Source organism: Sus scrofa, chromosome 2 (genome assembly GCF_054392235.1).
Source record: "Sus scrofa isolate SSC_HxYL_T2T_F1_AM1 chromosome 2, Sscrofa_HxYL_maternal_Yorkshire_Landrace_v2.0, whole genome shotgun sequence".
NCBI lineage: Eukaryota > Metazoa > Chordata > Mammalia > Artiodactyla > Suidae > Sus > Sus scrofa.
Window position 1 is genome coordinate 6778649 of NC_139384.1, and position 24490 is coordinate 6803138.

The 24490-nt window shown below is 53.0% G+C and overlaps 2 long non-coding RNA genes across 7 annotated transcripts in view; one reads left to right on the top strand and one right to left on the bottom strand.

Annotated features, from left to right (window-relative positions):
- The window catches only part of LOC102163816 (uncharacterized), a 37910-nt gene extending 13666 nt beyond the window's left edge, over nt 1-24244 (top strand). For 2 of the 6 annotated variants that reach the window (XR_014836842.1, XR_014836847.1), the window contains 4 exons: nt 18949-19070; nt 20029-20372; nt 20483-22432; nt 22484-24244. This is a non-coding gene — a long non-coding RNA (uncharacterized LOC102163816). The remainder of the gene's footprint in view (nt 1-18948; nt 19071-20028; nt 20373-20482; nt 22433-22483) is intronic. The other 4 variants (XR_014836843.1, XR_014836845.1, XR_014836846.1 and 1 more) reach the window with 4 other exon arrangements.
- Nucleotides 12972-14297, bottom strand: LOC146405050 (uncharacterized). Its single transcript, XR_014836849.1, has 3 exons — nt 14158-14297; nt 13827-13910; nt 12972-13731 (listed from the first exon to the last, which is right to left on the bottom strand). It is a non-coding gene; the product is annotated as an uncharacterized LOC146405050 (long non-coding RNA).
- Nucleotides 24245-24490: the final 246 nt, after the last annotated feature.

Genomic DNA, 24490 nt, shown 5'->3' on the forward strand with positions numbered 1-24490 from the left:
AGTGACAAGTCCAGCGCGCACGCTTTGGTTCCTGGTCCGATGAGGCCGGAAAGTGGCTTAGAGTGGAGCTGGTGGTAGAGAAGGCGTTCCGGAAGGGACTGCTCTGTATCTGGGTAGGAGACTCCGGAGTCTCCCAGAGAGAAGAGCGGTTGCAGAGAAGGCAGTCCAGGTGCAGGGAACAGCGTGTGCAAAGGCACAGGGGCGAGTAAGAGCGCCCCGTGGAACAGGAAGAGGACAGGCGCAGCCCAAAAGGCAGGGCCGGAGAGGGCTTTGGAGGGGATGTGAAAGGGCCGGATGCCACGCGGTGGATGGGGCTGGGTGCCAGGGAAGGCTGCTGGCCCTGTGTGTGTCCGGGAAGGGAGGAGGACCACGCGGGAGAGGCTGAGGCCTGAGTTTCCTGGGGTGCCAGTACCATCGGAGGCACGGCAAGGGCTTGAAAGCTGCTTAGGGGAGGATGAGAGCCCAGAGTGTAGACCCTCGTTCCCTCTCCCCAACCCCCCCAGCACAGGCTCCCGCCCCCCCCCCCCCCGCCGCGTCCCTCCCCAGAGGCTTTCCCCAGGCTCTCTCCGACCTTCTTACCCCTCCACTCACTCCTGACGACCCCACCCCACCTGTCCTGAACCCCAGCAATGAAAGCATGAAGGTCCCAGGTTCCTTCCAGACCCCCTTCCTGCCCTTAACTCCCCTCCCCAGCCCGGACTCCTGGGGCTTCCCAATCGGTAAGACCAGATCCAGACCCTGGGAAGGGGAGAGGCTTTCCTGCGCTCCTCCGCGCCCCACCCTGCCCTGGGGCCTCTCGGCTGGGAGATAGGCCAGGCCGGGACTGGCGCCTCTTCGGCTCCTATCCAGCGGCTCAGTCCGCGTGGCGCCTCATGTGACTGCCCTAGTAAACATCCGCCCGGGACGGGGGTGGGGCGGGTGGCATCTGGGAGTCCCTGGACTTGTGAAAAAGCCCCTGCCTCTCCTCCCGGCCACACCCTGTTCGGGGACAGACGGGCAGCCTCACTGCTTGGTCCCTTCGCCCTGGGCGGTTCCCTGATCTGTCATTTGTGGGTGTGTCAAGGCCCGGGGCGGTGTCCGAATTGGCTAAGGAGGAGTCTCGCTGGAGGGAACTCCCTGGTTTGTGCCCGCCTTGGTCTTGGAGAAGAGCTTTTCCTGCCGTCTTGGCCCAGCTTGGTGCTTGCATAGTGCCAGGCGGGTCCCTGATCCAAAGGCGCAGAAGCGAGATCTGGGCAGGGGCCTGGGGGCGCCGGGCGGAAATGGTGTTTGGAGGGACCAGGTGCCTAGGCCTCGATCTCCGAGTCTGGAAAGGTCTGGGGGATACAGGCAGGTGAGGCAGGACTGCTGCCCTGGCTTTTACAGCCTGAGGTTCATCTCTTGCTGCCTCACAGGGGCCTCAACTCCTGCTGATTCTGCCTCCTCCAATGGCCACTTCCCTCTTCCCTCTACCTACGGCATCCTCCCCCCAGGCCAGGGCCTCTCCCCACTCTCTGCTGTACCCCTGTCTCTTCCCCTGAGCCTCAGTCATCTGCCTTCAAGGAACTTTGACCAACCGATCTTTGGTCCTGTTCCATCCAGGGCCTTTCTGAGTTAACCCCGGCTTCTCTAGATTTATTATTCTCCAGGCTCACCCCAGTCACCCTGCTCTGTGGTCCTGGTAAACTCTAGTTTATCCTCAGGTCTCAGCTCAGCCCTGAGCCTCCTTGAAGACAGGGGTGTAAGTGTGCTCCCCAGGAGTTCCCCTCATGGCGCAGTGGCTAACGAATCCAACTAGGAACCATGAGGTTGCAGGTTCGGTCCCTGCCCTTGCTCAGTGGGTTAACGATCTGGCGCTGCCGTGAGCTGTGGTGTAGGTTGCAGACGCGGCTCGGATCCCGCGTTGCTGTGGCTCTGGCGTAGGCCGGTGGCTACAGCTCCGATTCGACCTCTAGCCTGGGAACCTCCATATGCCGCGGGAGCGGCCCAAGAAATAGCAACAACAACAACAAAAGACAAAAAGACAAAAAAAAAAAAAAAAAAAAAAAGAGTGCTCCCCAGGGCTCCCTGACCTTGGAGAGAGAGTGGACTCATTTCTGTCCCTGGGTCCCAGCTTGGCCCCCAAGACAGGAGAACCAAGAGTTCCCATTGTGGCTCAGCAGTTAACAACCCAGCTAGTATCCACGAGGACTTGGGTTCGACCCCTGGCCTTGCTCAGTGGGTTAAGGATCCAGCGTTGCTGTGGCTCTGGTGTAGGCCAGTGGCTACAGCTCCGACTGGACCCCTAGCCTGGGAACCTCCATATGCCATGGGTGTGGCCCTAAAAAGACAGAAAAAGACAGGAGCACCACTGGTCCCAGAATCGGGGTAGCTCAGAGGGCTGCCACCAGCGTGGACAGTTCAGACCAATAACTCGGCGAACACTCACGATCAGCAGAGAACATTTTGAGAAGGGGTTAAATACTGCTCCTCAGTTAAGAGAAACTTATTTAGAATTTCTGACTGTCAGTCCCAACTTGGTGAGATGATGTCAGTGACTCTGGGAGGTGGAGAATGTGACCCTGACGGTCACCAGCCTGTTTGTCTGTAACTCAGTCATCTCATTCCAGCCCTTTTTTTGGAGGCTCTAAATGCTCGTCTTCCTGGTTCTTTATGAACCAGCTCTTCCACCGTGTTGGTACCTTCCTTAAGGCGTGAAGTCATCTTCGACACAGGCTTTATACTGAGAGTCATGCTTTTAGTTTTGAAAATTATAGATTGTGACGCTTCCAGGGACTGTCCACCAAAGTGTCCACCTGGATTCAGCGGCCAGAGCCAATTACACTTTGTTGGAGAAGCGTGTCTCGCGGGCTTACCTGGAACACTGCCTCTCTTACCTCCAGCTTCTGGATTCCGCCCTCCGATGCGTGTGTGATATTATTATTTATTTAGAAATACCTAATGCTTTATTGTTACGATATTTAAACAGTAGGGGGTAAAGGGCCTGGGACCATTGCCTCCCATCCTAGGCCTAAAGCTAATTGCTGTTACTCTGTTAGGTGTTATACATTTATCAGTGTGCAGAATATATACACGTACTCCAGTTTACATATATGTATATACACAAACATACATATATTAAATAAATATACACACCACACACATACACACACATATATACAAATACACACACATTTGATGTATGTGTATATATGGTATATACAATATGCAAATGTACCATTTGATACAAATATATCATTTTAGTAGTTGGGGATTTTTTTTCATAAAAAGTATTATACTAAAGATATATATATACTTTTGGCCACACCCATGACATGTGGCAGTTCCCAGACCAGGGATTAAACTCCTACCACAGTAGTGACAAAGCCGAATCCAGGGAACTCCTAGAGATATTGTTTTGCAACTTACTTTTTCTTAGAGATCTATTTTGGCACAAAAGACCTACCTCATTCTTGTTTTTTTTTTTGTCTTTTGTCTTTTTAGGGCCCCACCCTCGGCATATGGAGGTTCCCAGGCTAGGGGTCCAATTGGAGCCTTAGCTGCTGGCCTACACCACAGCCACAGCAACCCAGGATCCAAGCATTTAGATCCGGACCTGCCTTTTCTTTTTCTTTTTCTTTTTCTTTTTTTTTATTTTTATTTTTTTTTGGTCTTTTGTCTTTTGTCTTTTTGTCTTTTGTTGTTGTTGTTGTTGCTATTTCTTGGGCCGCTCCCGCGGCATATGGAGGTTCCCAGGCTAGGGGTCGAATTGGAGCTGTAGCCACCGGCCTACGCCAGAGCCATAGCAACGTGGGATCCGAGCCGCGTCTGCAACCTACACCACAGCTCACGGCAACGCCGGATCGTTAACCCACTGAGCAAGGGCAGGGACCGAACCCGCAACCTCATGGTTCCTAGTCGGATTCGTTAACCACTGCGCCACGATGGGAACTCCTGCCTTTTCTTTCTAACTGCTAACGTGGCAACACAAACCATAAAATACCTGGGAATAAATTTAAGAAATGTGTGACACATTATGTAGAAAGTTATTAAAGATTTTGTTATGCTATACAAGTTAAAAGGTTATAGGAGTTCCCGTCATGCCTTGGCGGTTAACGAACCCGACTAGGATCCATGAGGATGTGGGTTCGATCTCTGGCCTCGCTTAGCGAGTTAAGGATACGGCGTTGCAGTGTAGGTGGCAGACATGGCTGGGATCTGGTGCGGCTGTGGCTGTGGCTATGGCGAGGCTGGCAGCCACAGCTCTGGTTCAACCCCTAGCCTGGTAACCTCCATATGCTGCGCGTACGACCCCAAAAAGACCAAAAAAAACCCCCCAAAAGTCATAATATTTACAACCTTGTAATATCGATAAATTTTATAAGTGATGAAATATATGAAGTAAAAAGTAGAAGGGCGCACCCCCCCCACCCAAGGCAACAGCATTGTTTTTTTCCAGGCTGCTTCTCTCCCCTCCCAAGGGTATTATTTCTGGAACTTGCTTTTGGGGATTGAGTTAGTGCCTCCTCACAGGGAGTTGACGACACCTATAAATAGCTGTGACGCAGCCTCCGCCTGCCAAGTGCTGACGCTGAGGCATCGGCTCTGCTGGGGACCTGCGTCAGGGGACAGTCACAGTCACGAGCCAGGAGGAGGCTTTAATTAGACCAGGAAGGATGAGCTGGGGGATCTGTTGGGCAGGGCATTCCAGGCAGGGGACTTGGTGTGGACGTGGGAGAACCATTTCTGAATAGCAGAGCCCTGACAAGGGTGAGACCCCATGGAGGGGAGCGGGGGGCTGAGCCAGGCGGGGGCCCCACGGCCCGTGGCCAGAGCCAGACTGTGGCTCCTGTTCCAACCCCCAGAAAGAAGCAGGGTCCAGGCTGTGAATCTCCTGCACCCCTCAGAGTGGGGGCAACAGGGGGGCCCCTCTTTGCTACATGGAGAGGGGTGTCTGAACCCTAACCCTAACCCAGAACGTGGGGGTTGGGACCATGTGTGGCCACAGCAGCCACAGAAATCAGGGGGGGTGGGTAGGCCGCCTCTATATCCCCCATGCCATCAGCTGGCAATGGATGTATTTGTTCTGTATCACGAATCCCAGTTCTGACACTGAGAGCCCCTTGGAGGAGGGCACACTGCCAGGCAGCCTGGCAGGGCGACACCTGCTCTCAGGGTGGAGCGGGCCCTTCACCCTCTCAACATTTCCATGGCCACGGGGACACAGAGGCCCAGAGACAGCTCCGTGGGGAAGGAGAAGAAGCCAGTCGGGAATTCACATTTCCCGCCCCTCAGTGTAGGTCAGGCCTATGACTGGTCTTTTTTTCCCATCACCAGATGTGCCCACATCCCATTATTCCTGCTGTGGCACAGTGGCTTAATGATCCAGCAAGTCTCTGTGTCGTTGCCAGTTCAGTTCCTGGCGCATTGGGTTAAGGATCTAGCATTGCCACTGGGGCTGCTCAGATTGGCTCCGTGGCCCAGGACCTTCCATATACCGCAGGTGTGACCAAAAAGGGGGAAAAGAAAGTATTGCTCCATCCTTACTTGTCCCGCATAGCACGGCTAAGGCAGGTCAGCTTCAGGGCACTAGGTCAAGGCCGAGGTCTCCCAGACCTTCCTCAGTTTCACCTGAAACTCCCACCCCACCTCGAGAGGATCTAAGCAAAAAAGGTACAGGCCTTCTCATGTCACTTGGATAAAGTGGTTTGTACTGTACAGAAGGGACAGTACAAATGCTTGTTACACTGGTTTAACAAGTTTTGAACGGTCGACAGTTTACGGGGATTTGCTCATGCCGTGGAATGCTGCAGCTGAAGGAATCAGTGGGAAGCGCTTTGAAATTATCCAAATATCGGATTCATCTGACCCCCAGACCAGAGAGGAAAAGCTGGTGTCAAGGTCAAAGCAAAGCAGTCGGACCAGGCCAGAAGAAATGCAAAGGGGGATCAGAGGACAAGGCGCGAGACAGGCCCCGGAAAACTAGGTGCTGAAGTTCAGTGTGAGTTTAGGACACAGAGGCTGAAGCCAGAGGGAAGGGCGAGCCGGTTCTCTGCCCATCTCAGCCCTAACTCGAGATGGGGACAGCACGACCTTGACTATTTCCCATGCTCTGTGACTAGGGGTTTGCAGTGCACAGACCCAGTGTGTGGCTAACGGGGGCCTTTTTGCAGCTCGCTCTGCGGCGGGCCTTGTGTCTGCGGTGTCTCTGGTTCTGGCACATTTCCGTTTTCCTGCAGAGCCCTGCTGAGCTCTTCCTGCGCTCCTGGTTCCCTCTGGCCCCTGTATGTTATTGGGAGACAGAGTTACCTGGTCAGGAGTGGCTGGGAGTTGAGCATTTTCTTTCTTTCCTTTTTTTTTTTTTTTTTTTTTTGAATTTCTGTCCTTTTTAGGGCCGCACCTGCGGCATATGGAGGTTCCCAGGCTAGGGGTCTAATCAGAGCTGTAGCCGCCAGCCTACACCACAGCCCCAGCAACTCGGGATCCCAGCCGCATCTGCGACCTACACCACAGCTCATGGCAATGCCGGATCCTTAACCCACTGAGTGAGGCCAGGGATCGAACCCACAACCTCATGTTTCCTAGTTGGATTTGTTAACCACTGCGCCACGAGGGGAACTCCGAGCATTTTCAATTAGAGGGACTCCACACATTCCATAGCCTCTTGTGGGGTTGGTCCTGGAGCCTGCACTCCTCTGCTGGGTCTGCAGCCTGTGGATCTCTCTCTCCTGGGCTTTTCGGAGACAAGAAGTCAGCTCATAAAGGGATGGGGAGGAGATGAAGCTGCAGGATGAGGCCATGGAGTCACCAGGGCTTCCTTCAAGCCAGGCTCCTCTGGGGAGCGGCAGGCTTCCAGCAGTGGGAAAGCCGTGGTGCGGGCTGTGGACCACAGCGGGTGTGAGATAAGACAGCCTCCAGGAGGTCTCTAGCAGGGCCCCCAATCTTTTGTGCTGCAGGCGGACTGGACAGTGCAGGAGAAGCCCACTCATGCCCACAGAGCCTGCATCTATCTTGAGTGGTCATTTGAGGCGAACATGGAGTGAAATTGATACAGCTACACAGGAACTTCCAAAGATAATGCAGGGTCAGTCCCCTTCGCCCAGTTTCCTCCGCAGCAGCATCTTACATAATTACAGCACTGCCTCCATCTTTCAGCTTTGTCTGGGGAAAACTCTCCTGTCTTCCTTTTTTTCTCACGCTGCATTTCATGTCTAACACCAGATGTGTGGGTTTTCCACACACCAAGTGATTCTTCAGCCCCAGCGGATGTCCTGCAGTTCAATTCTGACACCATCCACCAGGAGTGAGCATCTGATCCCACGAGTTAAGGGTTCGGTCCCACAAGACCGTCCCCACTTCAGACACCAATCTCAAGTGCTAGGCTGTCACCTATACTTCTGACCAACTGGCTCTAAGTTGGGATTGAACCCAACCACGCCACAGCAGCAACTTGGGCCACAGCAGCGACAAAGCTGGATCCTTAAGCTATAAGTCGGGATTTCCACAATCTCCTCTTGGGTTCAAAATTTTTAAAAAATTCTTTTTTTTTTAGGGCCGTGCCTAGGCACGCGGAAGTTCCCAGGCTAGGGGGTCACAGCAACTGGGGATCCGAGCCTCGTCTGCGACCTATGCTGCAGCTCACAGCAACGCCGGATCCTTAACCCACTGAGCAGGACCGGGGATCGAATCCACATCCTCATGGATACTACTTGGGTTTGTTTCCGTTGAGCTGCAGTGGGAACTCCTGGGTTCAGCAGTTTGCCAGCATGGGTCACAGATCTAAGAGAAACACATTTACTGGGTTATTATAAAGGATAGAATAAATAACACAGATAAAGGCCAGGTGCAGGCTCAGTGGTGACTAGTATCCGTGAGGATGCGGGTTCCATCCCTGGTCTCACTGAGGGTCCAGGATCCGGTGTTGCCACGAGCTATGGTATAGGTTGCAGACGTGGCTCAGATCTAGTGGTGCTGTGGCTGTGGTGTAGACCGGCAGCTGTAGCTCCTCTTTGACCCCTAACCTGGGAACTTCCATATGCTCCAGGTGCGGCCCTAAAAAAAGAAAAAAAAAAAAAAAAAAAAAGCCAAATGAAGAGATACAAGAGTTCCCGTCATGGCTCAGTGGTTAACGAACCCAAGTAGGATCCATGAGGATGCGGGTTCAATCTCTGACCTCGCTCAGTGGGTTAAGGATCCGGTGTTGCCATGAGCTGTGGTGTAGGTCGCAGACACGGCTCAGGTCTGGCCTTGCTGTTCCTGTGGTGTAGGCCGGCAGCTGTAGCTTCCAGCATCTTAATGTGTTGAGCAAGCTTGAAGCTCTCCAAACCCCATAATTTGGGGATACTTATGGAGGGGGCATCACAAAGGCATGATTGAGCTTTGACTCAATCCCCAGCTCCTCTCACCTTCCCAGAGGCTGGGAGGGGCTGCAAGTTCCAAGTTTGTAAGCCTGGCTTGATCTTTCTGAAGCGTCACCCTCCTGGAGCTATCCAGGTGTCTACCAAGAAGAGTTCCCTTGCTGGAACAGAGGACACTCCCATCACCCAGAAAATTCCAAGTGATCCCAGAGCTCTCTGTCAGGAGCTAGGGTCAAAGACCAAGTCGCAGGACAAAACTGACTCCTCTAGTGTTCTTATCCCTTAGGAAATTACAAGCGTTTTAGGGACTCTGTGGCAGGAGATGCTGGCAGAGACCAACGTAGATACTTTGTTATTTCACAGGCGACTATAACATTTTCACATGAATTTTGGAATTAGCCTGTATTTTTATTGAAAAGACTGGGGTTTTGGAGTTCCCGTTGTGGCTCAGCAGGTTAAGAACCCGATGTTGTCTCTGTGAGGATGCGCGTTCCATCCCTGGCCTTGCCCAGTGGTTAAGTATCTGGTGTTGCCTTGGTTGTGGTGTAGGCCTCAGCTGCAGTTTTTTTGTTTTTTTTTTTGTCTTTTTGTCTTTTTGCCATTTCTAGGGCTGCACCCATGGCATATGGAGGTTCCCAGGCTAGGGGTCCAATCAGAGCTGTAGCCGCTGGCCTACGCCAGAGCCACAGCAACGCGGATCCGAGCGCCACAGCTCACAGCAACACTGGATCCTTAACCCACTGAGCGAAGCCAGGCATCGAACCTGAATCCTCAAGGACACTGTGTTGGGTTCTTAATCTGCTGAGCCACAACAGAACTCTCAAAGGCAGCAGTGAAACTAGAGCTAAATTTGCCTCACTACCTGAGCCAAAGCCTTCTGAACACCCTACCTCATCCCCGCCAGGCCCTCCGTGAATTCTGAGCCTTTCCACTTTGGCTGGAGGGGTCCCAGTCCCGTGTGATCTCCGGGGAGTCTTCGTTCTAATTCCTTCTGGTGGTGCTTTCCCTGCTTTAGATAATGTCCATAGGTTCCTGCCTTGGTCAGAACCCACATGAAGCCCGAGGGAGACCCTCTGCAGCTCCTCCAGTTCCCTCTCCTTTCAGATTCTGCCCTGGGACCTCCAGCCACCTTGGTCTCCCCCCGTAAATTGGGGAGTTCTCTAGACAGTAAATTGGGAGAATTAGAGGACTCGCCTTGTTGGTTTGTTGTTTGTTTCTGACCCCGGGGCATGCAGACGTTCCCAGGCCAGGGACTGGACGTGGGCCACAGCAGTGACCAGAGCCACAGCAGTGACAATGCCGGATGCTTAACCAACTGAATCACCAGGGAACTCTAGGATCGCCTTGTTTTTTTCCGTCTTTCATTCTTCTCAGCCCTTCACTGACTGATGATCAAGATCTTAAAAACTGGTCTTTCTTATATTTTGTCTGTTTTTTTTTTTTTTTCAGTTGTTTGAGGTGGTTTGGTAAATCCTGTCCTTGTTGCCCCATCTTTGCTGGAAGTGGAAATTTAACGGACTTACAGTTCCCTCATCTATATATAGTGCCATACAATTAGCGAATCAAGAATACTGATATGGGAGTTCCCGACTAGGCACCATGAGGATGCGGGTTCTATCCCTGGCCTGGCCCAGTGGGTTAAGGATCTGGCCCGTGAGCTGTGCTGTAGGTCGCAGACGCAGCTTGGATCCCGTGTTGCTGTGGCTCTGGCGTAGGCCGGCGGCTACAGCTCCGATTGGACCCCCAGCCTGGGAACCTCCATGTGCCACGGGGAGCAGCCCAAGAAAAGGCAAAAAGACAAAAAAAAATTTTTTTTTTAAGAAATATAAATTAGGAGTTCCCATCATGGCTCAGTGGTTAACGAATATGACTAGGAACCATGCGGTTGTGGGTTCGATCCCTGGCCTTGCTCAATGGGTTGAGGATCCGGTGTTGCTGTGAGCTGTGGTGTAGGTCGCAGACATGGCTTGGATCCCATATTGCTGTGGCTGTGGTGTAGGCTGGCAGCTGTAGCTCCGATTCGACCCCTAGCCTGGGAACCTCCATGTGCCATGGGGAGCAGCCCAAGAAATGGCAAAAAGACAAAAAAAAAAAAAAAAAAGAAATATAATTTATATAGTATAAAATGGGCCCATTCTATGTGGATAGTTCAGTGTGTTTTAACAATGATAAAAATGACCATCATCAACATAGAGCACTTTTCTATTAATTTTGTCGTTTGCAGCTGGATCCAGCGAGGTCCGAATATGGTCCAGTTAGCTTGGGTCTTTTTTTTTTTTTTTTTAGGGCTGCAGGTGCAGCATATGGAAGTTCCCAGGCTAGGGGTGGAATCAGAGCTGCAGCTGCCAGTCTATAACACAGCCACAGCAACACCAGATCCAAGCCACATCTGCGACCTACACCACAGCTCACAGCAATGCCAGATCCTTAACCCACTGAGCGAAGCTAGGGATGTAACCCTCATCCTTATGGATACTAGTTGGGCTCTTAACCTGCTGAGCCACAATGGGAACTCCCCCAGTGGACAGTGTTCAATGGCTGTGGGCTATGAGCAAGAAAGAAAAAAGAGAAAGGAGAAAAAAGAAAGAAAGGAACCCTGGCCCTAAGGTGGTGCCAGGGTCTCTAGCCTGAGCGGTTGGATGACAGAAATGCCATCAACTGCACTAGGAGATTTTGAGGAAAAACTGGCAGCTCTGTTGTGGAGTTAGGAAAGAGAGGTCCATAGGCAAGTAAAACTTTGGGAGTTCCCATTATGGTGCAGCGAAAACGAATCCGACTAGTATCCATTGAGGATTCAGGTTCAATCCTTGGCCTCACAGTTGGTTAAGGATCCTGTGCTGCCGTGAGCTGTTGTGTAGGCTGCAGACATGGCTGGGACCCCATGTTGCTGTGGCTCTGGCATAGGCTGAAGCTCTGATTCAGTCCCTAGTCTGGGAGTTCCCATCGTGGCGCAGCAGAAACAAATCTGACTAGGAGCCATGAGGTTGTGGGTTCGATCCCTGGTCTCACTCAGTGGGTTAAGGATCTGATGTTGCTGTGCCTGTGGTGTAGGCTGTCAGCTGTAGCTTTAGATCCCTAGGCTGGGAACCTCCACACACTTTGTGGCCCTAAAAAGCAAAAACCTGGAACTTAGCCTGGGAACTTCTATATGCCACAGGTGCGCTCCCCCCCAAAAAACCAAGGCGTTCCCATTGTGGCACAGTGGAAACTAATCCAACTACTATCCATGAGGATGTGGGATGGATCCCTGGCCTTGGGGATCCTGTGTTGCCATGAGCTGTGGTGTAGGTCACAGATGGGGCTCGTATCCCACATTGCTGTGGCTGTGCCATAGGCCGGCAGCTATAGTTTGACCCCTAGCCTGGGAACGTCCATATGCCATGGGTTCGGCCCTAAAAAGACAAAAAAAAAAAAAAGAGAGAGAGAGGAGTTCCTGTCATGGCTCAGTGGTTAATGAATCCAACTAAGAACCATGAGGTTTTGGGTTTGATCCTTGGCCTTGCTCAGTGGGTTAAGGATCTGGCATTGCTGTGAGCTCTGGTGTAGGCCAGTGGCTACAGCTCCGATTAGACCCCTAGCCTGGGAACCTCCATTTGCCTTGGGTGCGGCCCTGGAAAATACAAAAAAACAACAGTAATAAAATAAAATGAAAGAGATTACAACAGGATAAGGAAAACCATGAAGAAATAGCAGGTATAAGCAGTCACTACCCCGAGAGCTGAAGTTGGTGCCCAAGGAAGAAGTTCCCCATTGCAGAGCTAAAATCCAGATCTTGTTGGACAGGGCATGGCCCACCCTTAAGGAACAGCAGAGAAGCTGCTTCTGTGTCACACTGGAAGAATTTTCTGGAAATCTGCTCTCTATAGTACTAGGGAAAGTTTCACGGGGAAGTGTCTCAGCAGAAGGACTCCATTACATAAGAGGCGGAAGGGGGAAGGAGGGGAAGCTGCTGGTACCCAGGTACTGCTGATGGCTTGGCAGGAGCCTGATGCTGGAGACACCGCCTGCAGGATACCGCCCAGCGAGCACACAAGGAAGGGACTCTCCTTTCTTTTGCAGTGTATCTCCCGTGCCCTCTGCTGACAAAGCTTAACATCACGCCAGCCATCAAAGGAAAGATATTTAAAGGCCCAGATCCTTTTTTGGAGAGCAGACAATGAAGGATACACTTGGAGCTGAGAGGCGAGTAATTGATAACTGGTGCAACTCGGCTCAAACATCCACAGAAATTCTATAGTTCAGCCATATTTTGCTTAAGGCTTGAGACAATGAGAAATACATCAAGGAGTTCCCGTCATGGCGCGGTGGTTAACGAATCCCGACTAGGAACCATGAGGTTTCGGGTTCGATCCCTGGCCTTGCTCAGTGGGTGGTGTAGGTTGCAGACGTGGCTCGGCTCAGATCCCGCGTTGCTGTGGCTCTGGAGTAGGCCGGTGGCTACAGCTCCGATTCGACCCCTAGCCTGGGAACCTCCATATTCCACGGGAGCGGCCCAAGAAATAGCAAAAAGACAAAAAAAAAAAGAAAAGAAATACATCAAAACTAATTGTGGTAACTAACTCCATTAAGCTGAAGTCTCAAAGTTGATTAGCCAAGTAGGTTACAAAAACAAGTATAACAGGTCAGGTATATCCAGGGGGGAAAAAAAAACAGAACCACTTGAGCTTAATATTTTATTGAACCACAGTGTAAGCATATAATGTACAAAATGTATAGTACTGGCTATTTCAAAGATAAAATTTAGAAATACATGTTGAAAAATACAAATCTTTAATTGTTAAAATTTTCTTTCATCATCTGTTACTCCTTTGACTTGGATCAGAGCCCTGACATCTTTTTCTCTGCATCTTGGTGGTCTCATATTTCAAGTTGCAATGTGTAGAATTCAATCTTGCTTTGGGAGCAAAATTTAGCTTTACTCAATTTCCTAACAAAAAACAGCCGTTCACAGACACAGATACTTCCCAATATGGACAGAAACTTTGCTCAATGGTTTCTATATCTACAGTAACTCTTGCTGAGGTACTTGGAGAACTCTGGTATTCTGACGTCATCACACTTCGTTTTCAGGACTGTAGACACTGAAGCTCAATAACTTCCATTTGCAATTTTTTTTTTCTTTTTTTTTTTGTCTTTTGTCTTTTTAGTGCGGCACCTGCAGCATATGGAGGTTCCCAGGCTAGGGGTCGAATCAGAGCTGTAGCCACCAGCCTATGCCACAGGCACAGCAACACAGATCCGAGCTGCACCTGCGACCTACACCACAGCTCACAGCAATGCTGGATCCTTAACCCACTGAGCGAGGCCTAGGATCGAACCCACAACACTCATGTTTCCTGGTTGGATTCGTTAACCACTGAGCCACGACAGGAACAACCTTATCTTCAGCAGTGAGGCCTTCCAGGGAGGCTACATGGGCCTGGGAAGGAAAGGGAGAGTGGAGAGTGTTCTCTGAGGAAGCCACAGGAGGACTGGCAAAGGGCGGACGGCTCAGGGATACTCTATTAGCTCTACCTTGATCTGGGCAACTGTCTCCAGGCCGGTCACTTCAAGAGCATGCAGCTCCCAGACGTGGACAAACAGCTGTATCTTGGCGACCTGACAGAGAAGAGTGAGGTCAGGAGCGGGGAGACGTAGGGGGAGAGGGGTGGGAGTACAGGACAGTTCTTGGGTCCGAAGGGCGCTTGTGCAGCGGACCGCATTCTTAGGAGAATCGTGAGGCAGAGCTGGCCAGAGCCCGTAGGAGGGGCACAAGCGGGGCAGGTCAGGACCTGCTTCCTGGTCCTCGGAGCCCTGCAGCCGTCAGTCCCTCAGGTTTCACGGTTCCGTTCTACCAGGATCTTACCTGGACCCTGTCTCGCGACGCCGCTGTAACCGTGGAAACACAACTCAGAAGCGGGCGCGAACACATCCGCCACTAGGGGCGCAGTGTGTCCCTGCCGCGAGCCTTCTCACGCCTTCCACTGGGGCCACACCCCCTCCTTTGCCGCGCCCCTCCACGATCTGCGCAGGCGCGGGCACCGGCCTGGGCGCCGAGGCTTTCGGAGGGGTTGGCCAAGACGGCAGCGCGCGTGTTCCGTCCGACGCTTGGTGAGCTGGAAAGTTGGCTCCCTGCCCGACTGTGGACCGCGGGAAATGATGGGAGCCGCTAGGTCTAGCACTCTTAGGAAGGCCCAGATTTTTGTCGGGACCTCGGAACAATGAGTTTTTCTCCTTCAAGATGACATTTTTAAAAGCAGAGACAGGGTTTTGGGGCGCACAGGATAGACGGTATGACGTGGCTTCAGGTGTGGCTAGCAGAGGTTTTCGCCCAGGATGGGGAGGCGGCGGAGGTCACAGTTGGCTGCAGCTACGGAAAGCACATTTGGTGCGGCTGCCTTATTTCACTTAGGCAGGGGGAAGGAGGCAGGTGTGGAGGTGAAACTGCCCGGATCGGTGGGTCCCAGAGCCTCGGTGCCCCAGCTTTGCAGTCCCTTTCTTGTAACCTTCAGGCCTAGTCCAGCACTGGACTCTGGTTCTGGAAAGAGAAATACTCGAAGAGCGTCCTTAAGGCAGAATAGTTAAGTTACAAATTGTAGAAAAAAAATCTACAACTCAGAATTTAACCCTCCCCAGCCCTAAATTTCAGTGAAGCTGGGTAAAAATAACTAGGTAAGTTGGTCCCAGAAAAATAGACTTAAATATTGAAAACTTTAAATCTTGGCCTTGTGTAATGGTTCAGACTTTGTAGCCAGACTGAGTTCAAATCTCAGCTCTGTTCTGTATGGCTTATAATGTTATGACCTTGGACAAGTCACATGATCTTTGTACCTCAGTTTTCTTTTTCTTTTTGACTTTTTAGGGCCATACCTGCAGCAGGCTAGGGGTCGAGTAGGAGCTATAGGTGCCAGCCTACTCCACAGCCACTGCAATGCAGGATCTGAGCCTGATCTATACCACAGCTCATGGGAACGTGGGACCCTTAACCCACTGAATGGGGCCAGGGATTGAACCCATGTCCTCATGGATACTAGTTAGGTTCATTACCACTGAGCCAGGACGGGAACTTCTGCAGTTAGCTTCTTTAACCCACTGTGCCACAGCGGGAACTCCTCATCCCTTTTTTTCTTCCTTGTATGCCAGCAGCATCCCAGAGCCCTCAAAGCACATACTGTGTCCCATCCTTTATTTGGGAGTGGAGGTGTTGAGAGTGTGCCATGGCTTGTAGAAGTTCCTGGGCCAGGGATCAAACCTGCACCATAGCAGTGACAACACTGGATCCTTAACCCACTGTGCCCCCAGGGAACTCCTGCTGTGTCTTGAGTGCTAGCACCTCCACTCCATGTGAGCCCAGGATATGGGGGTAGCGTGAAGGCTCTCGGGGACCTCCAGGTGCACTGTGAGGACAATAGCATCCAGCACCTTTGCCCTTGGCATTGGTGGAAGAGCCCTACTCCCACACCTCATGGTCTGCTGAACCTGTGCTTGGCTGGGTGGGAATGGGATCTATGGTGAGATCCCCCAGAGCAGGCATCCCTCCTCCTGGGGAGGAGACAGAGGGCAGATGGGGAAAGGTGAAGCACCCAGAAGACCTCAGTGGCAGGATGCCCCCAGCAGGCCTGTTCTTGGCCTTGCCTCTCTTCCATCCCTACTGGACAGGTGGCATAATGAGAACATGGGCTTCTCTGGGTCTGATTCTGGCCCTGCCACTCACTGCTGGTGTGACCTGGGTTAATCACTAGCCTCTATCAAACTCAGTTTCAGCAAAATAGAGATAATCCTACACTGGACTTCAGAGGGCTCTTGGGAGGATAAAATGAGGATGCACATAAATCACTTAGAACTCTGCTCCTTTGTTTCAAAGATTTTCCTGAGCCTTCCTGCCCTAAAGAAGGGAGATGTCAGCCCGAGAGTCACCTAAAGACCCACTGCAGCTGCGGTGCTGGGCTCTTCATTTATCCGTGCGTTTCTGCCTCCGTGGGGGGTGCTTTCAGAGGTGCAGGATGTTCCCCCTCGTCTGCAGTGACCACCCACACCAGCTCCATGTGAGAAGGGGGTAGCAGCTGGTTACTGGGTGGTGGTTCAGGCTTCTGGCCTCTGCCTTTTCGGGGCTATAGAGATAGGACCCAGAAGGCCAGGCTGCCCTCTGGAGAAAGAAGCCCCTGGCTGGGCCTGACTGGCCTTCCCTCTGGCCCCACAGAAGGCTGTGGAGGGCTTCGCCATGACGCTGCTGGATGTGATGCCCATCACCCAGATCAGTGAGGTCTTGGGACCACGCTGGCCGAGGGCCGCTACATCCTGGCCCCTAGAGAAGGGCTTCTGAAGCCTGCGCTACAGTGTCGCCCGCATTACTGCCATGCTCAAGGGGCCTCTGAGCTGGGGAGAGGTGCTGGAACTGGGACATGGGGAGCACAGTGACTGGATCTTGAGCCCTGGCCCTGCCCTGAAAGGGGTGCGGGTGGGAACCCACAGAAGTATCAGCAGTGGAGGAAGGCTGACAGGGCTGGGGTCAACGGCTAGGAGCCTTCAGGGAGGGGCGTTTGTAGAGACCCACCTGGTGCAGCCAAGCAAGGGGTGGGGCGGGCTGCTGGCACCCGTGTCCAGCCCCTTCCTGCTTCGCAGGTGGCGCTTCTGGCCCTCTCCCTGGCGGGAGCATATGTCCTAACCCAGCTCTAGCAGGAGGCAAATTCAGCCTCTGAAGTTCATGTGGAACTAGGCCCCCTTGTCTCTGTGACCTGTGAGTATGGCTGAGCCCCTGCCCTGGGCCTGGCCGGGCAGTGTGGGGCCCTACAGAGCTGGGCCTGGAGGACAGTGGCCCTGGGAGGAAGGGTTCCCTGGTGGAGGGGGGAACCAGCCATGGTGTGCCCGCAGTCTCTTCCACCCCAGATCCTCTTTGTCCACCCAGACATGGCAGCCCACTCTACAAGCTTAGAGGGCAGGTTCTTCACTCCGCCTCTGGTTGCCTTGGTGAAGGCTCGTCCCCTTTCTCCACTTGGACATGGCAGCCCCCAAGCGGCTTCCAGGGCCCTTGGGCTGGTGCCTGATGCAGAGTAGCAGTGGGGGGGAGCAGCAGTTTCAAGGACCCAGGACAAGCATGTCCCCTTCTCATGGTCACTCTGGCTTCCCCTCATGTCCAGGGTGAGGTGCTGCCTTCCAGCTGGATGAAGCTGTAGGGAAGGTGTCCTTTTTCTGGTCGTTCCCCTCCCAGGCAGATGGGGACAAGCCACCCAAGCACTGAGAGGGAGCCTGCAGGCCAGAGGATGCTGGCCCTCCCGCTCCCCACCCTTTGCCTCCACGTGTGAGCAGGGCCTGAAGCTGAACCCCTGTGGGAGGAGAGGGGTGCAGTGGAGTACAAGCTTTGGGGTCTCCCAGACCTGGACTCAAATCACACTAGACAGTGCAATTCCTACTCTCTAAATGACGGCACAATTTCAGATTAAAAAATAAAAAACTGAGATAGCACTTCACACTAGGATGGCCATGATTTTTTAATTAAAAAAATTTTTTTTCCTTTTTACTGCCCAACCTCAGCATATGGAAGTTCCCAGGTTAGGGGTCGAATCAGAGCTGCAGCTGAGGCCTGTGCCACAGCCTCAGTAACACTGGATCCGAGCCGCATCTGCGAGTATGCTGCAGCTTGGGGCAACACCAGATCCTTAACCCCCTGAGCAAGGCCAGGGATTGAACCCACATCTTCACAGACAGTGTGGGGTACTTAACCCACTGACTCACAATCGGAACTCCCTGTAATTTTTTTAGAAAAGCAGAATAAGTGTTGGTCGGGATGTGGAAAAACGGGAAGCCTCATGTGGTGTCAGCAGGAGTGTAAAGTGATGCAGCCGCTGTGACTCAGCTTGGTGGCGCCTCAGAAAGTTAACCCTACGACCCAGCAATTTCACTCCTGAAAGGGACTGAAACTAGGATACTTGTATGTGAATGCTGACAGCGTTATTCACACTATTCAAGAAGTGGAAAAGACTCCAGTGTCCGCCAGCCGTGAAGTGGATTAAAAAACATATGGTGTATTCTCGGCACAAATGAACCTTTCCACAGAAAAGAAACCATGGACTTGGAGAACAGACCTGTGGTTGCCAAGGGGGAAGGAGTGGGATGGACTGGGAATTTGGGGTTAATAGATGCAAACTATTGCCTTTGGAATGGATGAGCAATGAGATCCTGCTGTGTAGCACTGGGAACTAGATCTAGTCACTTATGATGGAGCCCAATAATGGGAGGAAAAAGAATGTATGCATGCATGTGTGACTAGGTCACCTTGCTGTACAGTGGAGAATTGACAGAACCCTGTAAAGCAGCTATAATGGGAAAAATATTGTGCTTCGAGAAGTGGCCCTAGAAAAGGCAAAAAAAGACCAAAAAAGAAAAAGGTGTATTCATACAATGGAATATTATTCAGCCATAAAAAGGAACAAAGCACTGATACCTGCTACAGCACAGATGAATTTTGAAAACAGGCTAAGTGAAAGAAGCCCGACACAAAAAGTCAATTACTATAGATTCTACTGAAATGAAATGTCTAGAATTGGCAAATTCATAGAGGCAGAAAGTCGGTTTGAGGTCTCAGGGGCTGGAGGAGTAGCTGCTTAATAGATGTGGTTGCTCTTTGGGGTCTTGCAGCTTCTCCTTCTTGCCCTTTCAGCTGCCTCGCTTCAGAGAGACGGGCACTTGCTGTCCCCTGCCGAGCCTGGAACAGGCTGCTCGCCGGGACCACGGCCTCCTACTGCCTCCTCTCACCACTTCAAGAGACACCATCTCCTAAAGGTGATTTTCTTTCTTGTTTTGTCTTTTTAGGGCCACACCCCTGGCATATGTAGGTTCCCAGGCTAGGGGGCGAATCGGAGCTGTAGCCACCGGCCTACACCACAGCTCATGGCAGCACTGGATCCTTACCCACTGAGCAAGGCCAGGGGTCGAACTCGTGTCCTCGTGGATACTAGTCGGGTTTGTTAACCACTGAGCCATGACGGGAACTCCTAAAGGTGATTTTCTATCACCAAAACTCGCCAAGGGGCTACGGGGCTGCAGATGATGGCACTAGGCCATCGCTCTCATTCAGGGGGCCCAAGCCAAGGCCCCTTAACCCGGCCCTGTCCTGTCGCTGGGTTCCACTCCCTCAGCCCTGCATCCTGCATTCCCCTCAGGCTTGTCTGGGTTTGGTGTCCCTGCCACCCTGTAGGTGCCCAGCTCTCCTGGGAGCACTAGTACCATCATCATGTGACTTGAGTTTGGCCTGAAAAGACCTACCGGGCCTGCTGTCCTAACTGGGCTTGAGAAGTTGGGGTTCCTCAGCCCATCTAGGAGAGAGCCCTGCCTCCCGTGCCCCCGGGCCACACCACCCCTCCTCCTTCCAGCTGCTCCTTAGGGCATGTGGGTTGTCTTTTTGTGTGTGTCTTTTTAGGGCCACACCTGCGGCTTATGGGAGTTCCCAGGCTGGGGGTCGATTTGGAGCTGCAGCTGCCACAGTAGGAACCAGCCACTTCAGTGTAGCAGGGCTGGGATGGGTGAGGGCAGAGGGGGGCAGGAGGGTGCCTGGGAGAGGCCCTGGGGCCCCCCAACATCTCTCTTTGGGAACCATGAGGTACCTGATGGGTGGGAAGGAAGGGCCTGGGGTGTGGAGCTAGAAGAAGCAGGGACGCTGCGGGGACTCGAACCCCGGCCCAGCAGTGCCAGGTGTGCCACCACCAACGTCTTTTGCTTTTTCCTGCTCGTTTTCTCACAGACTCAAAGGTGAAAAGCAAAACCTGAACGCGGCCATGAGCCGCATCCAGGAAAAGAAACACCTGCGACGGCTCTGCGCCTCCCCCCGCCCCAGTGCATGCCTCCCTCCTGACACCCCTTCAAAGGCATACGGGGACACAGGTCCCCGCAGCCTCGTGGCCACTGCTTCTCATCACGCTGGCTGCACATCCCAGCCGCAGGAGCACCAAGTCAGACGGGGAAACAACCACATGGCACAGCCCTGCTGCTCAGGACAGGCTCAGCGCTGACAAGACTGGTGGTGGAGAGAAATTGCCAAGATGCTAAGAAACTTGAGAAGCCACCTCTGCAGCAGGGCTGGGACGGGTGAGGGGAAAAGAACTTACTTTCATTTTATACTTTTTCCATGGCTTGGATTTTAAACTCTCCATAGGTTACTTTTATAATTAAAGGCAGAAATCTGGTTTTCTCATCAGGACAGGAACTCAGGAGCTAGTGGGGAAGCCTTGAGCCCTCTGGCCTGGCTCAAAGGCCAACGGCCCTCCAGGCTGCTGTGCCCCGACCACGCTGGGTCACACAGACGGGCCCACCTGCCTCGCCTGCTGTCCTGTCCTGCTCTCCTGCCATCGCCGGCTGTGGATTCCTTCCTGGGAACAGCCAGTGCTTGAAACAAAGTCGGAAGCACAGCGGCCCCACCAGTGTCTCGTCTCACCCCGGGTCTGAGTTTTGGGGAGGGCGGGTCCAGGTCCGCAGGGCCCCTGGCCAGCACCTGCCCCCAGGCCTCCCTCCCAGCCCACTGCCCGCAGCACCCACTGCTCCCAGCCCAGGCCCTGCCTCCCTTGGGCCCACGGCGGGTCCAGTGGGTGCACCCCCTGCTCCCCACTGTGGAGAGCTTCACAGTCCTTGTCCGGGAGTCCTGCCCTGGCCCCTCCTGTTAGCCCTGAGGAGCTCAGAAGCCCCTTCCCAGCAAGGTCCAGATGAGAAGCTGAGGCTCAGAGAGGGCTGAGAGCTGCTGGGGGTCACGCGGACCATCAGGCAGCAGTGGGTCCTCTACTCAATCTGAGGAACGTGAGCAGAGCCAACCCCACCTCACACACACACACCCCAACCCCAAGGTCTGGGGACCCCCAGGTGGGCTCAGAGCCAGGCCTGTGGCCCAGCCTCCGCCCCCTCATCCCAACCCCCTCACGTCCCTGCCCTGCCTCCCAGCCCATCTCCCCTCCCAGCCCCCTTCGGCTTTGTCCCCCAAACACAACACAAAGGGCAGGCACTTACTTATTGCAGCAGGAGAGGGGACACGTGCACGGCCATCTAAGTCCCAACCTGATGACGAAGCCACAAAGCTCTGACCTTAAAAGGCCTCAGAAATGGGGGTAGTAAAAACACTCTGTAAGATGAGCAAAGAATTAGTTTGACACGTTAGTGACAAGGCCCTCGCTACCTGTCCTTTAGGAAACCGAGACAGTGATCTACACACGGAAACACGCCACGCTGGCTACAAGGGTGCAAGTTAAAATGGCGTCAAGAAGCCACCCCCTGCTCGTAGTCCACGAGCAAATACATAAGGGAATTTGCCCAGACACGTTTGTGACTGTGATTTGTCATTACAAGATGCTGGACCCACAGGGCAGCAGTGACAGGCTCACACCTTGGAATGCCCTCGAGGCCGGTGATCTCAGCAGGGTACCCGGGCCTGCAACACGACCCAAAGTGGGAAGAGCCCAGTATCTGCCAATCCCGCCCAGTCCAGTCCCGCCCCGCCCGGGTAGCATAAACATTCACACAGGGGCGGAAAGCAGAGAGAGAGATGACCCGACAGGTACTTCAGTCAAATGCAAACGAGACGGCCAGGCCAGGGTGGGGTAGGGGGTGGGGGCAGGTCCCCCCCTGTCCGCGTCGCACAAGGTGAACTCCCAGCAGAAAGCAGGCCACACAGGAGGTGTCTCGACGTTCCCACAATGCTGCAGCAAAACACATCGAACAAGCGGGTGAGCTGTCGCGGGCCGGGCTGGGGGACCAGAAGCGGGGGTGGGAAGGCCACCCACTTCCCGTCCCAGCCCCAGGATGCAGGGGGCAAGGACGGGGCCGAGACACACGCGGAGGGCCCGGCCCCGAGCGTGGGTCGTGACGGGCCTCGGCGGCGCCCGTGGAGCGCTTACGAAGCCAATCACAGGCGCCCGCGGGGCTCTGGGCCCGGCCCAGCCAGTCCCCTCGCGGCCCAGAGGCTTTGCTCGAGCCCTTTGGGCCCCGGGAAGGCTCGCTCTCGAGCTGCCCTCACCCTCCGAGAGAGAGCGCGAGGGTCCCCTGCCCTGGGTCGGGCCCTCTGCCTTCAGGGCCTGCTCAGGCTACACCGCCCTCCCCACGGTGGCTTGTATAATCACCGCCTGGGGCCTGTCCCCGTGAGAGTGGGGGCACCGGGACGGCAGGCCAGCAGCCTCCGTGCTGCCTGGGTCTGTGGGCTCAGGCTGGCCACGGAGGCCAGCGTTAGAAACGGAAAGCCTGGCGGAGGCTGCTGCTCTTTGCTGACCGCCCTCCACGCGCCCGCTAGGCCCCGGCCGCCAAAAGGGGCCCCCACATCCTCCTGGGGGCATCAGGAGCCTCCCTGAGACGGCTCCACACCCCGCAGGGCGGTGGCAGCTGCGGCGCCTCACGTGGCCTCTTCTTTCCGCTGTTACAAGTACACGCGTCTTAACCGGAGCCAGTGAAGGATGCGATGCAAGGCTCTCAGAGAAACGAAACGAAATCCAAGGAAAACCGGAGGAAATAATGAAATAAAAGTAGAGATGAATGAACTACAAAATCAAAGTAAAACTACTTATTTAAAGCTGCTTCTTTGAAAAGGCCAATAAAGTAAGAGTTCTTCAAAGACTATTCAAGAGAAAGAAAAACTAAGAATAAGAACAAAGCAAAGGAGTTGCCGCTGTGGCGCAGCAGAAATGAATCTCACTAGGAGCCATGAGGTTGTTAAGTTCGACCCCTGGCCTCGCTCACTGGGTTAAGGATCCCCCGTTGCCGTGGGCTGTGGTGTAGGTCGCAGACACGACTTGGATCCCGCAGTTGCTGTGTCTCTGGCGTAGGCCGGTGGCTATGGCTCCGATTCGACCCCTAGCCTGGGAACCTCCATATGCCGTGGGAACAGCTCTAGAAATGGCAAAAAGACAATAAATAAATAAAATAAAATATAAACTTATTTTATTTCAGAGGACACTACCAAGAAAGTAGAATCACAATCCACAGAATGAGAGAAAATGTGAGCTAATCACCTATCTGATAAGGGTACAGTATCCAGAATATATAAAGAACTCTTACAACTCAGTAGTGAGAAGACCAGCAGCCATTAAAAAGTAGGCAAAGGATCAGTATAGACACTTCTCCAAAGATACTCCTGTGGCCGACAAGCACCTAAAAAGGTGCTAGACATCATTAGTCGTTGGGGAAAGGCGAATCAGAATCCTGCGAGCTACCACCCTCACCCTCACCGGGGCGGCCAGAACCAACAAGGCAGATAAGAACAAGAGGGGCGAGAACGCGGAGAAACTGGGGAAACCCTCAAACTGCTGGGGGGACCCACAATGTGCACATTCCACATCGGGAAACACTCCGGCAGCTCCTCGAAAAGTTAAACATAGTTGTTACATGACCCAGTGATTCCACTCCTGGAATTATACCAGAGAGAATTTAAAACCTGTGTTTGCACAAGAACTTTTACACAAATGTTCACAGAAGCATTACTCCTAAAGGCCAAAATAGTGGAAACAACCCAAACGTGCAACTGATGAATGGATAAACACATACGGCATAGTCACACAAGGGAATCTTATTTAGCCCTAGAAAGAAAGTGTTACCGCACCTGCCACGGCCTGGAGGAACCCCGAAAACATCACGCTGCGTGAAATCAGACAGACACAAAAGGACGAATACCATGTGACTCCACTTAGACGAGGTATCCGAGTAGGCACATTTAGAGATGCAAAGTATAACAGAGACGACCGGGGGCAGGTGAAGGGGAGCGGGCAGTGGGGGAAGATGGGACATTGGATGGGTAGGGAGTTTCTGATTGGGCTGATGAAAAAGTTCTGGAAATGGGTCATGGGAGTAGAACATTAGGCTATGCTCATTGATGTGAACACAGCACGTTTATGACACAGTGAACATACTCAGACACTGAATTGTACGCTTCAAAAGCATGTGTTTTATGTTACTGCAAATGATATTTCAATTAAAAAAGGAAAAATAAATCTATCTTGAAAGGAAACTTTGTATTACCACCACAGATGGAAAACTAGGAATTTTCAAATACATGTTAAATATATAAATACCAACATTTAAATGAGAGATCACCCCGACTCCTCTTGAGGACCACCGGCAGGACAACCACGCCCGTGGGAGACTTGGTGTGGGCCTGGGCCTCCTCCTCACCTGCTGACGGGTCTCCCTAGAGGGTCATCTGGGAACAAAACCGCAGTGCTCACAGCTCACTAGTG